Here is a 19,267-nt window from a genome sequence, read left to right on the forward strand (position 1 = left end):
CCGAACTCGCGTTCTGGTTTGAGTTAGGGTTAGTATGAAGAGCCGGTAGCGGGCCAGGGGAACAAGCCCCCCAGAAGAGCCCGCTCCGTTGTGCACTCTCCACACTGGGGACCACCCATTCCCCAGGCACCAGCCGGTCCGTCCCCAGAGCGGTCTCTTCGTCCCCTCTCCCTCCTACCGCATCATATCCTCCCCCTGCGTCCGGAACAGTGATCCTAATTTCCTCCCTTCCCCGAGTCCTCCGATTCGCCGGCTCCCTCGACCTCTCCAAGGCGGATGCGATGGAGGTCACCGCAACACACATGAGTTGGCCCACTGCCCTGCTTGGTAGGAACAGTTCAGCGGATTAACCTATCCCAACGGCAGGCATTCACATCCTCAACACAAAGCTGTCCAAATCAGCGCCAGTGGGTTTCGCCTGTGTCTACCATTGTTCATCCGTTCAATCCAAATGGATGGCGGTTGCCCAGTCAAATTTGCCACTCTGAGGCTGCGCGTTTCCGTTTGAACTTGTCCCATAACGGGCCCATTTGTACTGGCCTGCATTCCAGGTGGCTCATACCATGTAATCTATAATCATAAACCACCCATGAGGCCGTCTCGCCCGAAACATCCTGGGGTTAGGGTTTGGGTTAGGGTTTGGGTTAGGTTGTATAGAGATCTGGTGGCGGATCGATGGGAGAGAAAAGGAGAAAAAACTCCCTCTCCCCCAGCGGAACCCGCCCCGTTGTGCACGCTCCGTGCTGGGGCCCACCCATCCCCCAGGTGCCTGCCGGTCCCTCGCCTCGCCAAAGCGGTCCCTTCGCTCCACTACCCCCCTCTCGCAATGTGTCCTCCCCTTGTGTCCGGAAAAATAATCCTAATTTCGTTTCGTCTCCCTAGGAAAACCTGTTGCTCCATTTTAGCATTTGTCGTTATTTTTTAATTAATTTTTATCGCAGGTTCATCTAATCTCCATCAGGCGGATGTGTTAGAGGTCTCCTCAACCCACACACACATACACACACACACACACACACACGTATGTGTACGCGCACACGCCCACTATTCAGCACAGCAAGAGTGGCTCAGCGGATCAACCTGCTTCAGCAACAGGAGTTCACATCCTCATCATGAAGCTGCCTGGGCAAGCCCCAGTGGATCCCGTCTGGATATTGTTGTGTTGTGCTGCCCGGTCGTGTTCGCCATCGTAATCTGGCTAGTCAGAGGTCACATCATGATTTACGTTATTCATGTGTTTATTCATTTAATCCAAATGGATGTCAGGTACCCAGTTGAATTTGCCATTCTGAGGCCGCGCGTTTGCGTTTGATCTGGTCACACAACGGGCCCATTTGTATCGGTCTACATTCCAGGTGGCTTCCAGGTGGCTTGAAAATCCTCTTCCGAAAAGGCCAGATGCCCCAAATGTCATCCAGAAAGCGGTAATAGTGCAGCGGACGTTGTGGTGCTGAGGACAGTGCCCGTTCCTCCCGAAATGCCATAAAGATGTTGGCATAAGAGGGGGCAAAAGTATGGCCCATCGCTGTCCCACATATCTGCAAATAATACTGGGAATCAAATACAAAGTCGTTTCTTGTAAGATTGATTTCCAGTAAGTGCAGCAGCGCATCATCCGGTCGCCGACTATCTGGAGAGCGGCTCATCCACTCTTTCACCGCTTGTAGGCCTGCCGAAGTCTCAATATTAGTATACAGACTCTCCACATCCATCGTAAAAAGTAATGCATCTCGCGGAATTTGCAAATTACGCATTTTACCCAGGAAATGATAAGTGTCCTTCAGGTAACTGGGATGCTAAGGGGTTAGGGTTAGGGGATGTGAAGATCCAGTGGCTGATCGTCGAGAGAGAGAGGGAGAAAAAAAATCCCTCTCCCCCGGGCAAAACCCACCCCGTTGTGCACTCACCGCGCACCACCCACCACCCATCCCCCGGGTCTCTGCCGGTCCCTCCCCAAAGCTGTCTCCTTGCTCCACTGCCCCCCTCCCGCAATGCGTCCTCCCCCTGTATTCGGAAAAATAATCCCAATTTTGTTTCGTCTCCCGAAAAAAAGCCTGTTGCTCCTATTTAACACTTGTCATTGTTTTTTTTGGGCAGGTTCCTCCAATCTCCACCAGGCGGATGTGTTGGAGGTCTCCTCCACGCACGCACCCACACACACCCGTATGTGTACGCGCACAGGCCCACTATTTGTCATGGCAAAAGCAGCTCAGCGGATCAGCCTGCTTTAGCAGCAGCAGTTCACATCCTCATCATGAAGCTGCCTGGGCAAGCCCACGTGAACCTTGCCTGGATATTTGTTATGTTGTGCTGTCCGGTCGCGTTCGCCACCATGATCTGGCTGGTCAGAGGATACATGATCGTGATTTACGTTATTCATGTGTTTATTCATTAAGTCCAAACGGATGTCAGGTACCCAGTCGAATTTGCCACTCTGAGGCCGCGCGTTTGTGTTCGATCTGGTCCCACAACGGGCCCATTTGTATCGGTCTACATTCCAGGTGGCTCATGCCATGTAGTCCCAGGAAATATATAACGAGAAACCACCCGTGAGGCCGCCTTGCCCGAGGCGTCATCCACGCAGCGCTGTAGATCCTCTACTTCCTGCCGCAATGTCCCGTCTGTGTCCTCCACGTACATCATGACGCAAAGTGCGCAATGAAAGAGGAAGACACAGTTTGGGCAAGACGCTTCGCGCACCGGTAAGATTTTAATCATATGTTTAGTACGCCCATGTTTGACGAAAACGAGAGGTTGGAGGCTGGGGATGTCATCCTGCTCCTCAGGATCCACCAGGCTCGGTAGCACGGCGCGAACCAGAAGATCCCCCAAATTGGGGTTCTTCCGGTACGCAGCAATCACCGGCCGGCGTTCCAGGCCGCTCAGGGATTACAAATATCCCTTAAAGTTCAATTTGCAGCGAGTTTCCAGCCGGGCACTTTGTTTCGAGAATGTTACCACCAGCGGATTGCAACCATCTTCCTGCCGCTGTTCCCGTGATCTTGGCTTCTGGAAGGACCTCCGGGCTCTCCGCAGCTCACTTCTGCTGTAACCCTGCCGACGCAGAACTGCAAACAGAGTGGACGTGGCGTCCTGGAAGTCCTCCCGCCGGCTGCATATTCTTGCAAATCTTAACAATTGGGATTTTAAGATGCCACTAAAGGTGTGACGCGGGTGCAAGCTTGTTCTCCATAACAGCACATGCGTATCCGTCTCCTTAAAATGCACCTTAAAGTCCAATGTTAACGTTTCGTCAAAATTCGGGCCTTTAAAGGAGGTAACATCCAAAAAGTCTATGCTCGTCATACTAGTGACTGCTTTGACCGAAATGGACTAATTTTGATTGTTCAAATGTATCACGAATTTTTGAAAATCCTCTTCTGAGAAAGGCCAGACGCCCCAAATGTCATCTAGAAAACGGTAATAGTGCAGTGGACGTTGTGGTGCTGAGGACAGCATCCGTTCCTCCCAATATGTCATAAAGATGTTGGCATAAGAGGGGGCAAAGGTTTTGCCCATCGCTGTCCCACATATCTGCAAATAATACTGGGAGTCAAATACAAAGTCATTTCTTGTAAGATTGCTCTCCAGTAAACGCAGTAGTGCCTCATCCGGTCGCCGACTGTCAGGAGAGCGGCTCATCCACTCTTTCACAGCTTGTAGGCCTGCCGAAGTCTCAATATTTGTATACAGACTCTCCACATTCATCGTAAAAAGTAATGCATCTCGCGGAATCTGCAAATTGCGCATTTTACCCAGGAAATCATAAGTGTCCTTCAGGTAACTAGGATGCTTGTTTAAGAGTGGATTAAGGTAAGAGTCCAAGAAATCAGCAGTCCTATATGTCTCACTGTCACAATCAGAGACAATGGGGCGTCCCACTGGCATCCAATGTGGAAAGCTCAAATTTTCTGGGCTCTTATGTATTTTTGGGAGGAGATAGAAAATTCGGGGCCTCGGGTCTGAACTTCCCCTGAGAAATCTCAGTTGGTTTGCCATGATGAAGTTCGCCCTTCTCATTTCCTCCAGAATGTTCCAAATCATTGGTATTGTCTCCCAGAAGATCGGGGGCTCCAATTTGCAGTAATATTTTGTATTATTAATTGTCTAAGTGCTTCACGTATATGGCGTTCTCGATCCATGACAACAACAACCGCTCCCTTGTCCGCCGGTTTAATCACTATATGCCTGTCCTGAATCAGGCTAGTCAACGCGGTCTGTTCGGACTCAGTCAAATTACGTCTATCTCTTGCACTCCAATTGATTTTCTTGAAGGCATCCCAATCCGCTTTAATGGCCGCCTTGATTGCCTCTGGCAGCATTGTGTCTGGTGGGTTTCACTCAGAGCGAGCCGTGAATGGTTTAGCTTGTCGCTGTCCCCGGTCCTGAAATATTGCTGCCAGGCTAAGTTGCCAATGATATGCTTGTAAATCTACCATCATCTGGGATTTCTGAGAGTCATCTACGTCCCTCACCGGGACAAACAACAACCCCCTCTTTAATACCTGGCGTTGCGCAGGTGTCAGGTCAATTTTATCTGTTAGCACCATAATGCCCTCTTCCAGATTAAACTTGATTACATTCAGATTCCCTTGTTGTGTTGTGGTCAGGAGAGCCGAGTCAATACCTGTCTGCTCCGCTCGGGGATCATCGTTGTCCCCCCGTGCTGTTCCCTGTTCCGATAAAAGATGCCACCAGTGCCTAAGCATTCTCGGAGCTGTTTCCGGCGTCCAGTGTAAGCCATCCCGGTCTACTTTGAAACGCTCAGTCGGAAGAGCCGGAACGTAAGGGCCCCTGGTGATATATTGATTTAGGATTGACAAATTATCCTGCTCCTTTTGCATCAAAACCTGTGAGAAATTGATCTCTGTTACACAGATTTGCGTGTTCGGAAAACGTCGTTCTGTGGCTCGCCTGGCTTGTTGAAGTTGCCGAACCGCCGTGTTGCCCGCCGACAAAATGACCTGAGTCACCACACTCGATTGCCTGTCCTTATCCAGGACGACTTTAAATGTCAATGTGGCCCCCGGGTAGCTGTCGATTTAAAAATCCTGGGAGCCGCAATAGATTTGAGTCGCCCAGGATCACCCGAGATGCTTTCACAAACAATTTCCAATTTGATTGTTTTCTGAAGCAGGATTGATATGACGTAACACGGGTGAGTCCGGGGGCTGGCGATCCCTGAAAAGACGCCAGCTGTGTCCACATCCTCGCCACGGAATTTTCCGCGTCACGACGGGTTGGGATTGGATACAAGTGGGTCAGGTAGGGGGTTCTACTCGCCCTCAGCCGACCAGACCAACTCGTATCTCCATCTTCTCCCTGTTCCCTTAAAGGTGAGTTCACTGGCGCTTGGCCCGGAGGTCCTTTACCTGCCAGTTGGGGAGAGCGGGCCGGCCACTTCCTCCTCCCGCGCCGGATGTGGGGAGGGGAAGGGAGCCAGGAGATCCGCTTTCTCAGTCGCGTCAATGTCCCACAGTTCAAATCGATGAGGCTGATCCCCAGGGATAGATTATCCACCGCCGGTTGCCGGACAAAAGGGCCAGCCTCCTGGTCAGAAAATGGTGGGCGGGCAAGTTGCCTTCCCCCTGGCGGTGGTCGCCTAGTCCACTGTGGAAGCGGGGTTTGGATCAGCGCGCCTGGCCAATGACCTTGAGCGAGTGCCCGAGTCTCCGTTGTGCTTCCCTGGGCCCCCCTCTCGGGAGGTGGTGGGGGCGGGGGCCCACCGGGGGGGGGTAATAAGGTCTGTGCCTGATGCAAGTCGCCCGCGCCAGTCGGAGTCGGTAAGTTACCTTCCTCTGTTTGGGGTCCCGGTTGCAGATCATCCAGGGGGGTGGCGACCGTAGCGGCGGCGGTAACAGCGACGGCAGCGATGGTAGTTGTGGTGGCAGACGGGGGTGGAGCGTTTGCTGGCGGTGCTGGAGCCGGCAGCCAGTCCATGACCGTCTCCTGTCCATTCCCCCCGGTCCTCAGGACCACTCGGGTCGCAGCCGCATTCCGGAGGAATGTTTTGATGTCCGTCAGCGTGGCGTCAGTCAGGGCTGGGCCTAGACGGCGCCTCTCCCATCGCTTCGCGATGTTCAGGGCAACCGGCCAGTCCTCGTCCAACAACTGTACAGTTTCAACTCTGACGCGCTCCATGCCATCATGGTAGTGCTCCACCAGAGTTGATCTCACGCTGCGGGCCCACGTCCTCGTGCGCTCTTGCAGACGGAGCTCCGTCGCCGCTGTGAGACCTGCTGGTTTCACCATCTCTCGAAGGCTCTCGAGAGGGCGCCCAGCATGTCCTCCGATGCTAGCACGCAGTGGTGGGTCATCCGGATTAGGCGGAAGATGGCTTTCGTCTCCTCCTCCCTGCGTGCCACACGTGCCGGCCGCTGGTTGCATCGACGTGGTCGGGTGACACCTACCGCCTTGCCGTGTGTTGCTGCTGGTCTATGTCCCCCCCGGGGATGGCGGAGGTCGTCGGCGGAAGTCTCTGCCGATGACGGGGCAGAGGATGATGATGGAGGGGAGTCCCTCCATCGGACCCAGCCCGCTGGTGCCCTGCGGCCGGTTCGGCGGTCCCCGCGGGCATCGTCCCGGCGGCGCTCTTCCCGCCGGCGTTGACGCCCATCGCGAAGTTGAGCTGGCAGTGGGGACCGCCAGCGTCTCTCACGGCGCCGGGCAGGCGATGGTGGTGGTGGTGTTGGTGGGGGGGTGCGTAAGCGCCGCTCACGTCGCCCTGAGTGTGCTCTCCCAGGGATCTTCGCGGCGCGGTGAGCGAGGCGGCGAGCATGCCCCCCTGTCATCCCGGCGCTGACGCCGTCCTCCTCCTGCTCCTCTCTCCCCCCGACGGGCTCTCTTCAGGGGTCGCCCATAGAGAGCCCCCTTGTCGGGGGGTGAGAGGTCCCGCTCCCGCTGACGGCCTCGTCTCACCTCCCAATTGTCGCTCCTTCTTGACGCCATGTCAAACAAACAGGAATAGGACCAGGTGTGGCTGCTGCTCCTTAATGAAGGGATTCCTGGGCCAACCTGCTGGGTGGAGCAAACAGGTGACCCCGCCTCTTTTTGTAAATTTCCATCCCTAGCTGTCTCCAGGTCTCAACGCACGGTACCCCACATTGCATTATGTCTAATACATTTTATGGCCAATCCGCCGGAGCTAATCGCTCTAGTCCAATATTTAAGGCTGCCCGTGATGGTTGTGTTTAGAGAGTCTTGGAGGGAGGGCGTTCAAACAAGGGTCTCCCCCCTGCACCCCACGGCCAAATGGCTATGATTAAGTGCATCGAGCGATGCCGGGGAGGATAAAGAAGGTGTATCAAAATGTCCTCCAATACCATATACTGTATCGTCAAATAGCCACCTTCTGCACATCATATGATCGAGGAGAAGACAAGGCAGATGTCCAGATAGGGTGAGCCGGTGGGTTAGGGTTAGTATAAAGAACCGGTAGCGGATCGGGAGGAGCGAGTCCCCCCGAGGCCCGCTCCGCTGTGCACTCTCGGGTCCCCGCCGGGTCGCCCCCAGAATATTCTCCTAATCTTATTTCCTCTCCCCGAACATCCTGCATTCTCTCTGTGCATGAAAGTAATGGGCGTGATTCCATCTCGTCATTTAGTCGTCACCCTCCAATTAATTAATGCTCCTGAGGCAGGTGCGGTGGAGGGCAAATCAAAACACTCATGCTCCTTACTTTGTCTAGACCAAAGAACTCTCAGTAAGTAAGCGTGGTACGATGGCACGTGTTCCCCTCTTTGCCAAACAATTGTCCCGAACAGCACAGGTACGTACAATATGCGCAGGGTTAGGGTTAAGTTTTTTGAAAAGATTAGAGGGTTTGGGTTAGGGTTATGTTAGTATAAAGATCCGGCAACGGGTCGGGAGGAGCGAGTCCCCCCGTAGCCCGCTCCGTTGTGCACTCTCCGCACAGGGGGTCCTCTCCAAGGGCCCCGGGGTCCCCGCTGGATCGCCCCCAGAGCACCCTCCCACTCGTATTTCCTCTCCCTCAAACAGCCTGCATTCTCTCTGTGCCTGAAAGTAATGGGCGTGATTCCATCTCGTCCTTTAATCGTCACCCTCCAATTAATTAATGCTCCCGAGGCAGGTGCGATGGAAGGCTAATCAAAACACTCGTGCTCCTTGCTTTGTCCCGGCCAGAGCACTCTCAGTAAGTAAGCGTGGTCCGATGGCACGTGTTTCCCTCTTCACCAAACAATTGTCCCGAGCAGCACAGGTACGTACAATATGCACATTAATTTTATTTTCCTACGTGAAATTGATCATCAATAGAATTAGCTCCCGTCGCTCCATCCGCTTTCCCATGCGCTCCACTCCTGGTTGAGGTTAGTATGAGAGCCGGTCGAGTGCTAACGTTGCATATTAACTCACTATTGTCTCTGTGCATCAATCTCCAAGCTGGGTGTAAAAAAGGAAGGAACATATTTCCCATTACTTTTTTGTGTTGCTTTGATTTATTTTATTGCTTTAGCACATTAACTTGTATGATCCTAATGCCATCCTCCACGTTCTCATTCATTCAGGCCAAAAGGATAACGGGTGCCCAGCTGAATTTGCCACTCCAAAGCCGTGCGTTTGCCCTCGGTCTGGTCCCACAGTGGGCCCATCTGTAATGGCCTGCATTCCAGGTGGCTCAAGCCGTGTAACCCAAAATGATGGACCACCCGTGAGGCCACCTTGCCCGCAATCTCCTCCACGCAACGCCGAAGTTCCTCAACCTTCCGTCGCAGTGTCCCGCTCGTGTCGCCTACGTACATCATGCCACATAGCGCGCAATGAAGCAGGTAAATACAATTTGATCGGGTCGGCTCGCACATCGGTGGAATTTTTATCATGCTATTAGTGCGCCCATGTCTCACAAACAGTAGGGGACAGGAGTTGGGGATCTCCCCTTGATCCTCCGGGGCTTCCAGACTCGGCAGAATGCCGCGGACCAGAAGATCCCCCAAATTGGGGTTCTTCCGGTACGCCGCAATCACCGGTCGGTGCCCCACCCCCCTTGGGGATCCCAAGTATCCCTTAAAATTAATTTTACAGTGGGTCGCCAGTCGAACACTCTGTCTTGAAAATGTTACCACCAGGGGGGTGCCGTCACCCTCACGATGGCGCTCGCGCTTCTCCGGTTCCCGGAAGGACTTTCTGGCTTTGCGCAGTTCGCTCCTGCTGTACCCCCGCCGTCGCAGGACTGCAAACAGGGTGGACGTGGCATCCAGAAAGTCCTCTCGCCGGCTGCAGATTCTCGCAAAGCGCAACAATTGGGATTTCGCGATGCCACTAAAGGTATGTCGGGGGTGTAAACTCGTCCTCCACAACAATGCATGCGTGTCTGTTTCTTTAAAATGCACCTTGAAATCCAATGTTAGCGTATTTTCAAAATTCGGGCCTTTAAACGTTGTCACATCCAAAAAGTCTATGCTGGTCATACTAGTATCGCTTTGACCGAAATGGATTCATTTTGACTATTTACATGCGCCATGAATCTTTGAAAGTCCTCCTCTGAAAAGGGCCAAATGCCCCAAATGTCATCCAAAAAGCGATAATAGTGCAGCGGGCGTTGTGGTGCTCAGGACAGTGCCCGCTCTTCCCAGTGCGCCATAAAAATGTTGGCGTAAGAGGGGGGTAAAGGCCTTGCCCATCGCTGTGCCACAAATCTGCAAGTAATGCTGGGAATCAAATACAAAATCTTTTCTTGTAAGATTGATTTCCAGTAAACGCAATAGTGCATCGTCCGGCCTGCGTTCATCCGGGAAGCGGCTCATCCAATTTTTAACTGCCTCCAGGCCTGCCGGAGTTTCAATATTAGTGTAAAGGCTCTCTACGTCCATTGTGAACAGCAGTGCATCTCGTGGAATTTGCAAATTGTGCATTTTACTTAAGAAATGGTACGTATCCTTTAAGTAACTCGGATGGTTGTTTGAGAGAGGATTAAGATAAAAGTCCAAGAAGCGCACCGATCTGTATGTCTCGCTGTCACAATCCGAGACAATCGGACACCCCGCTGGCATCCAATGTGGGAAACTTCAATTTTCTGGGCTCTTATGTATTTTAGGGAGGAGATAAAATATACGAGGCCTGGGGTCAGAACTCCCCCTGAGAAATCTCAGTTGACCTGCCGTAATGAAGTTCGCCCTCTTCATGTCCTCCAGGATGTCCCACACCAACGGTATTGTTTCCCAGAAAATTGGGCCCTCTAATTTACGGTAATATTTAGTGTTATTTAGTTGTCTGAGTGCCTCTCGTATGTAACGTTCGCGGTCCATGACAACCACCACTGCCCCCTTGTCCGCTGGTTTAATTACCACGCGCATGTCCTGTATTAGGCTCGTCAATGCGGCTTGCTCGGGCTCCGTTAAATTTTGTGTGTTTTTTTATGTTCCAATTAATCTCATTGAAGGCCCTCCAATCTGCCTTGATAGCTGCTTTTATAGCGGCCGGAAGCATCGTATCTGATGGGCTCCATTCTGAGGTGTAGGATGCCGCTGTCCCTGGTCCTGAAAAATCGCCGATAGCATAATGCGCCGGTGGTAAGGCTGCAAAACTACCATCATCTGAGGCTTTAAAGAGTGGTCCATGTCCCTCACCAGGACAAATGATAAAACTCTCTTTAGCACCTGGCGTTGTGTGGGTGTTAAATCAATTTTATCCGTTAGCACCATAATGCCCTCTTCCAGATTAAAATTAATTGTATTTGTACCCGTTTGCTGTGCCATTACAGGGTTGGCCGAGTCATTACCTGTAGTCTCCACCTGGGGCCCCTCGCCCTCCCCCCGTTCCAGGACCCATTGTTCTGCGAGGAAGTTCCACCAATACATTAGCATCCTGTGCGCTGTTCCCGGCGTCCAGTGAATGCCATCCCGGCCCACATTAAAACGCTCGCCCGGAAGAGCTGGAACATGCGGATTTCTGGTGATGTATTGGCTAAGTACACAGAGATTATCCCGTTCGCGCTGCGCCAAAACCTGTGAAAAATTCATTTCTGCTATCCAGATTTGCGCATTCGGAAAACGTCGTTACGCGGCCCATCTGGCTTGTTGAAGCTGTTTTACCGCCGTGTTACCGCCAAGAGGCCCTCGTCCCCCGATGCGTCGAAGTCCCAGTCGAGGTCGATCAGGTTAATTTCCGGGGACATGTCGTCCAGCGCGGATTGGCTGGTGCATGGGCCAGCCTCCGGTTCAGGGGTGGGGGGGGCGCTCTAATTGCCTTCTGTCACGTTCTGCCTGGGTTATGTTTGGCTATGGGTTTTTTTTGTAGAGATTTTGGGTTGTTTGTTTAGCCATTTAGTTTCCATAGTTCCTTCCCCGCGTCTGCCTACCTCATTAGTTTGATCTTGTCCACCTGCCTGTTTACCTGCCCTCCTTCTCATCCAGTCAGCTTCCCCTGCCTTTTGTCTCTCCCCCAGCTGTGTCGTGTCTTCTCGTTAAGTGTGTAGTCTATTTAAGTTCCCAGTTTGCATTTGCTTCTTGTTGGATCATTGTTTGTTTTCTGCGCTGCCTGGTCCTTGCCGTACGTCTTCCCCCGCTGTCTTGCCTCGTGTTCCCTTGTGTCCATCTATCCTGTGCTGCCTTCCGTTCCCTGTTGCCCTAGTAATTTGAGTTTAGCGTTTTTGTTTGTACTTTGTATTTTTGGTCCATATCTACCCTGCTTTTGTTTGTTATTAATTATCCTCCTTTGAGCCCCATCCCAGTCTGTCCTGCGTCCTTTTGGTTCCACCTTTCCCACATCTCACACTGCTTTAAGTCTCCATGCTCAAACGTGACACCTTCTCCCTGACGTCAGCCGTTTTACCCGCTGTGGAAGCGGTGCCGCGGAGAGCGCACCTGGCGGATGGCCCTGAATGAGCATCCGGGTCACCACCGTCCCCCCCTGTGCCCCCCTTGCAGTTTGAGGGGGCGGCGGGGCGGCTCTATGGGGGGTCGATCAGCTCACCGGAGGAGCCAGTGGGGCCTGTGGCCGCCTCTCATCGCCCGCACAGATCGGAGATGGTAAATTACCTGCATCCCTCCGGGGTCCCGGACACGTCTCCGGTGGGAGGGCGGCAGCGGCATCAGCGGTGGTGGCGGCGGCGGCGGTGTTGGTAGCAGCACCAGCGCCAGCGGTGGTGGTTGCGGCCGTGATGGTGGGGGAGGGCCGGGTATCCACCAGTGCCTGCGTTGCAGGTGCTGGAGCCGGCAGCCAGTCCATCGTTGTCTCCTGTCCATTCCCCCCGACCGCACCCAGCTGGTTTGCAGCCGTGTTCCGGAGGAATGTTTTAATCTCCGTCAGCGTGGCGTCGGTAAGATTTCGGCCCAGCCGGCACCTTGCCCATCGCTTAGCGATGTTTAAAGCCACCGGCCAGTCCTCTTCCAGCGACCGCTCTGCCTCGACCCTGGCACGCTCCATCCCATCATGGTAGTGCTTTACCAGGGTCTCCCTCACGCTGCGGGCCCACTCTCTAAATTTTACAAATTTGGTAAGAGTGCTCCACTGAAGTCATCTAAAACATCTAATTTTTCATCGTTCATATTCCTTGTTCATACCCCGAACTGCTCATACCCCGAGCTGCTCATACCCCAACGTGCACAGGTCTGCGAGGGCCCTTAATAGCTGCTTGCAGCTCTAGTTATTATTATTAGGGCCCGAGCAGCTACCGCTGCAAAAGCCCTCTTGTTTTTCTCCGGATTATTAGGGCCTGAGCAGCTCCCGCTGCGAGAGCCCTCTTTTTTTTCTCCGTATTATTATTATTATTTTTGTTATTATTATTAGGGCCCGAGCGGCTACCGCTGCGAGAGCCCTCTTGTTTTTCTTCAGATTATTATTATTAGGGCCCGAGCAGCTACCGCTGCGAGAGCCCTCTTGTTTTTCTCCGGATTATTATTATTATTATTATTATTAGGGCCCGAGCAGTGACCACTGTGAGGTCCCTATTGTTCCTCCCCAGATTATTAGGGCCCGAGCAGTGACCACTGCGAGGTCCCTATTGTTCCTATCCAGATTATTAGGGCCCGAGCAGTGACCACTGCGAGGTCCCTATTGTTCCTCCCCAGATCATTATTATTATTATTAAGGCCCGAGCAGCGACCGCTGCGAGGTCCCTATTGTTCCTCCCCAGATAATTATTATTATTATTATTAGGGCCCGAGCAGTGACCACTGCGAGGTCCCTATTGTTCCTCCCCAGATTATTATTATTGTTATTATTAAGGCCCGAGCAGCGACCGCTGCGAGGTCCCTATTGTTACTCCCCAGATTATTATTATTATTATTATATAATAATAATATCCGTAAAACCCAAAACAGAATACCCGGTTCCGGGGGAGTATTTTGCTGCTGTCGCTGTTTTAGCCTTAGCTGGAGAGACGAACGATATTTTTTCTTTTTCTATTTTTCTATTTTTACCACCACCCGTCGGACCTGTGTTCGTCGTTGTTTTTTCTTCTTTTTCCTTCATTTTTGAGGACTGCTTCCATTCTTCGATAGCTAGTGATTCGCCGTTTCTCTGAACAGCCCCTAGCTCCGTTCGTCCTCGTGCAGCTCTGCTAGCGTAATTATGTCGCTTGGCTGTACTAAGGTAAGCATCGCTCCGTGCACCTCCACCTCATCTGTCACTTGCGACACCTGCGTTATTCTTTTGGAGAGGCTTTCTCTCCTAGAGGGCCGTGTCCGTCAGCTAGAGCAGAGTCTGATAGTCTGATAATCGTAGATCAGACGAACACATCTGATAATGACAATGCGGGCCGTAGCCCTCCCGCAATGCCGCTAGCGTCAGCTAGTGCGGGTCGTAGCCTACCCGCTAGTCCGGCTAGCATTAGCCCTAAGAAGCCTGCTAGCCGCGGTGAGCCTGTTCGGACGCATAATCGTTTTAGCCCCCTCGCTAGGCAAACTCCTCCTCAGTCTACTGGCTCCCGCACTTTAGTTATAGGGGACTCCATCACCCGTAACATCAAGCTTAAAAAGCCAGCCACTGTAATGTGTATCCCTGGGGCCAGAGCACCCGACATTGAAGCTAACCTTAGGGAGCTGACACGCAAGAGGGCTAGACACCAGTCTAGTGCAAACAACACTAGCTACTCGGACATAGTGATACACGTCGGCTCCAATGATACTAGAATGAGGCAGTCTGAGATTACAAAGAAGAACATAGCTAGGACTTGTAATCTCGCTAGAAAGATGAGTCGGCATCGAGTTATTGTCTCTGGCCCTCTGCCTGCGAGAGGCAATGATGAGAGGTTTAGCAGATTATTCTCGCTTAACCGGTGGATGGCTGGTTTCTGTAAAGAGCAGGGTTTCCAGTTTGTAGATAATTGGCCCGACCTGCTGAGAATGGATGGCCTTCACCCTAACTGGAAAGGCGCCATTACTCTTTCTAGAAACATAGATTACTGTTTGAGCCTTCCATGACTTCCCACATTAGAGCATGTCGGGTCGCAGGCAAGTAGCGAGCCTGCTAGAACGGGTGTGGAGTCGTTAAGGCTAGAGTTAACCGGCACTAGGCTGGACTGTTACAACACACATAGCATACTTAGTCTAAGTGTGTGGATTGCAGTGACCGTTTCAATACCTAATGCTAAATGCCCTAATGATAAGACTTCTGCTGAGGTGGGGTGGATTAAGGAAAAGAGCCCTGCCTCTTTAATCAGTAAGACTAGTGACAAAGTGCCTAGGCGGAATATTAGCATCAATATGCGCGCTGTAGTCGTCAACAATCGAATTCCTACTTTACTAACATTGCGAAGAGGTTTTAATTACTCAAAATACAGAGCAAGCCCCAGCCATAAAAATCTTGTTGGTATTAGTACTACCAACACGAGGACTCAGAATAGTCCGGGAAAACTGTCCCAGTTTAAATTCGGCTTTACAAATATTAGGTCACTCCCTTCAAAAGCCCTTCTTGTAAATGATCTTATTACAGATCAAAATCTTAACGTGCTTGGTCTCTGCGAAACCTGGCTAAAACCAAATGAATTCCTACCATTAAATGAGGCCTCACCCGCAAACTTTGTGGGCTCACATGTTGCCCGTCCTTGTAAAAAAAGGGGGAGGTGTCGCCCTAATTTCAGAATCTGATTTTAGGCTTAGCACGAGCACGAGTCACACTTTCAAGACATTTGAGGCTCTCGTTATGCGATCGAGCTCCTCACCACCATTCTGTGTGGTAGTTATTTACCGTCCTGGCCCATACTCTGGATTCTTAGATGAATTCCCTGAACTTATGGCTGACTTAATAACTCACACAGATAATATATTAATTATGGGTGACTTCAATATTCATATGAACTCCCCACTAGAGCCACTTACTGTAGCTTTTCAAGCAATAATCGATGCATTTGGTTTTACACAAATAATAAAAGCAGCAACACACCAGAATGGTAATATCTTAGACTTAGTGCTAACCCATGGCCTAACTGCCTCAAACGTCACAATTCTGCCGCATTCTAACGTTATGTCTGATCATTATCTTATAACATTTGAAGTCCTAGCTCAGTGTGGTCTTGTTGTCCACAACCAAGGCTTTAAGAGCCGTGATATTAATTCTTTAACCACTGCTGCACTTTCTGAATTACTGCCTTCCGCAACAGCTGCCTTTCCGTCTTTCACTGGCTCAGTCGATAAGCTCGCGAATGATTTTAATTCGGTTCTTTTAAATTCCCTTAACTCTATTGCGCCGCTGAAACTTAAAACTCGTCCGAAGCGGCACACTCCGTGGTTTACGGAGGAAACGCGTATGTGTAAATTGTTAAGTAGACAACTTGAGCGTAAATGGTGAACAACTAAACTCGAGGTTTTCCGTCAGGCCTGGTGCGATAGCTTGCTGAAATATAAAGAGTCTCTTAGGTTAGCAAAAACCAATCACTTTTCCAAAATGATTAGTCTTAATAAAAACAACCCAAAGTATTTATTTGAGACGGTAGCGCAGCTAACACAGCAGCAGCAGGTTAATCATAATTCCCTCCATTCAGCACACGATTTCATGCAATTCTTTACTCAGCGGATTCAGCTAATAAGGGAAGAAATAAAAAAGGCAGCGCCGCTCACCACCTCGACTATGAGTGTTGATGCTAGTTCGGACAATCAGATTAAAAAAAGTCTGGTTACCCTGTCCCAGTTTGATTTAGTATCCCTGGAGTGTCTTACACAACTGGTTAATGCAGCAAAGCCGACGTCATGCATGCTCGACCCGCTTCCAGGCAAACTCGTTAAAGACTTATTCCCGGTCTTAGGGTCATCTGTCTTGAATATTATCAACCTGTCACTCTCCTCTGGCATTGTACCTGAAGCTTTTAAGACGGCCTTCATTCAACCATTACTTAAGAAACCTCACCTAGATCCTGAAAATCTCTTTAACTATAGGCCAGTGTCACACCTTCCGTTTATTGCCAAAATTCTTGAGAAAGTTGTAGCACAACAGCTTAGCGATTTTATGATAGACAACAATAGATTTGAACTCCTTCAGTCAGGTTTTAGGGCCAACCACTCAACTGAGACAGCCCTAGTAAAAGTGACGAATGATCTTCTATTAGCCTTGGATTCCAACGTCTCATCAGTATTATTACTGCTTAATCTTAGTGCCGCATTTGACACTATTGATCATCATATTCTTATAGAACGTCTTAGATCATGTGTTGGTATCTCGGGATCAGCACTTTCTTGGTTCAGATCTTACATCCTGGGAAGGACGCATAGTGTTTCTTATGGTGATGCGATCTCTGAGTCTTTCTCCGTCTCATGTGGTGTCCCGCAGGGGTCAGTACTTGGTCCCTTACTGTTCAACATCTACATGATTCCTCTCGGCGATATTATACGCAAACATGCTATTAGTTTTCATTGCTATGCTGATGATACCCAACTCTATATGCCCTTAGAAATAACGTATCCGTGCAAGTGCAGTAAACTGGAGGCTTGCCTTGCCGAGATTAAACAATGGATGTCTTCCAATTTTCTGCTTCTCAACCCTAATAAAACTGAGATGTTATTTATTGGCCCTGCTCATCATCAGCACTTGCTTAAGAATACCACGCTGAACCTAGAAAACTGTATTATTTCCCAAAGTAGTTCTGCAAAAAATCTCGGCGTGATATTTGACTCAACTCTCTCCTTTCGAACACATATTAATAACATGACAAAAAACGGCGTTTTTTTAACCTCCGCAATATAGCTAAAATTTGCCCTATTCTTTCTCTTAGCGATGCAAAAACATTAATTCATGCATTTGTTACGTCGCGCCTAGACTATTGCAACATTTTGTTTTCTGGACTTCCCATGTCCTACATTAAAACCTGCAGTGTGTACAGAATGCAGCAGCGAGACTATTGACAAGGACGAGAAAGTTTGATCATATTACTCTGATTCTAGCTGACCTGCATTGGCTTCCAATACACGTGAGATGTGATTTTAAGGTGCTGTTAATTACTTATAAAATTCTACACGGTTTAGCTCCTTCCTATCTCGTCGACTTAGTATCACCTTATGTTCCGCCCCGACAACTTCGATCGCAAAATGCCGGTTTGCTATCGACCCCACGGGCTAAAACGAAGTCTGCGGGATCAAGGGCATTTTCCATTCGCGCGCCAGTACTATGGAATACCCTACCTATGGAAGTTCGCGCAGCCACCTCAGTAGAAATCTTTAAATCCCGACTAAAAACACATTTATATTCAAAAGCATTTAGTTAATTTAGCCTGTCTGTAGCCTTCTTCTTTTTTCTTTTTTCCTGCCCCCCTCTTCCGGCTGGGAGAGGGGGCTAGCTAGATGGTGAGGGTTGACTTGACCGCCTCCATTGGGTCCTGTGTTGGTCGACCATCACGGGTTAGGACTTCGGCCGTCTGCAGTCCACCTGGCTGGAATGTGGGATGGTTCCTGCCCAATGGCCTTGCCTGCTGTCAAGACATCACTGCACTATATAGCACAATGTTTTTGTAATTTATGTTGTTTCTGTGTCTGGTACATGCAGCATCCACTTCAACCTGTGGGCCTGGAAGGGGGCTCCTCCCACCTGTGGTCCCTTCTGGAGGTTTCTGATTTTCCCCAAATTGGGGTTTTTGAGTTTTTCCTTCCCCTTCTGGGAGCTTTGACAGGGGATGCTGTTGTGTACCCTATACTGAAAAGATGTCTCTGTACGACCTATTTTCATTCTGTGAAGCCCTTTGAGACTTCGGTGATTTAGGGCTATATAAATAAAATTTGATTGATTGATTGATTGATTGATTGATTGATTATTATTATTAGGGCCCAAGCAGCGACCGCTGTGAGGTCCCTATTGTTCATCTCCGGATTATTATTATTATTAGGGCCCGAGCAGTGACCACTGCGAGGTCCCTATTGTTCCTCCCCAGATTATTATTATTATTATTATTATTATTATTATTATTATTCTCCAAAGTAAATCGCAAATGTGAGGGCTTAAACATGCACGAAAAGTCACCAAAATTTGCACACTCATTGGGCCTGCTGTAAAATTTGGTATTTTTGTGTCTTAATACATAAAATCCAAAATATTGATTTTTAGCGCCACCTAGAGTCAAACACTTCTCCGGGGTCACGGCCAGTTTCACCTAGAGCTTTGAAATTTTTTTAGGCCTATATAGCACCTGAAGACCTACAAAAAAGTTATAGAGCGCCATATGCTAGGATGTACAGAACCAGAGATATGAATTTTTTTAATGTGCCTTTTTGGACCATTATTGGATGTTTGCAGGTAGCAAATTCTTCTTAATAGCTCCTAAACAATTGAGCTGATCAACTTTAAATTTTACATGCTCCATAATCATAATTAGGGCCACATTTGGGTGAAATTTCGTGAAGATCGGCCAACATATATGATGGGGGCGGGGCTTTAAATTATGTGTGTCAAATTTCCTTTGCCATGAGGAACAAAAACCTTAATAACTCCAAAGTGCAAGCTTCAAAAAATCTGACACTTTATAGATAATTTACTAGTTATGTCCTTAAAATATCTGCATGATAAATTTTAAAATTATTTACAGCGCCACCTAGTTACAGACAAAAATGTCATTTTTTAAACTTTCACGTATTGTGCAAAGCCCAAATGAGCAAATGGACTGAAAATTAGTAAGAATAGCATCGAGACTTAGATGAAATTCAATTTTTACAACTTTGTGATTAGGGGGGTGATCTGTATGCCACCTCAAAGTCGGAGTTTGCCCAAATCAGCAAAACTTGCTGTAATTTAGCCCAGATGATCCTTCAAACGGCAGCCCCTTCCGACCCGTTTGACCTAGAGCTACGAAATTTTGTATGCATATGTAGGACCTCAAGACCTACAAAAACAT

At 49.7% G+C, this 19,267-nt stretch overlaps 1 protein-coding gene across 4 annotated transcripts in view; it reads right to left on the reverse strand.

Moving 5' to 3' along the window:
- LOC148420614 (E3 SUMO-protein ligase ZBED1-like) overlaps positions 1-19,267 on the reverse strand; it is a 43,118-nt gene that overhangs the window by 9,104 nt on the left and 14,747 nt on the right. The window lies entirely within an intron of this gene.

Source organism: Hippichthys cyanospilos, chromosome 7, assembly GCF_059441005.1.
Source record: "Hippichthys cyanospilos isolate Australia breed blue-spotted pipefish chromosome 7, RoL_Hcya_1.0, whole genome shotgun sequence".
NCBI classification, from domain to species: domain Eukaryota; kingdom Metazoa; phylum Chordata; class Actinopteri; order Syngnathiformes; family Syngnathidae; genus Hippichthys; species Hippichthys cyanospilos.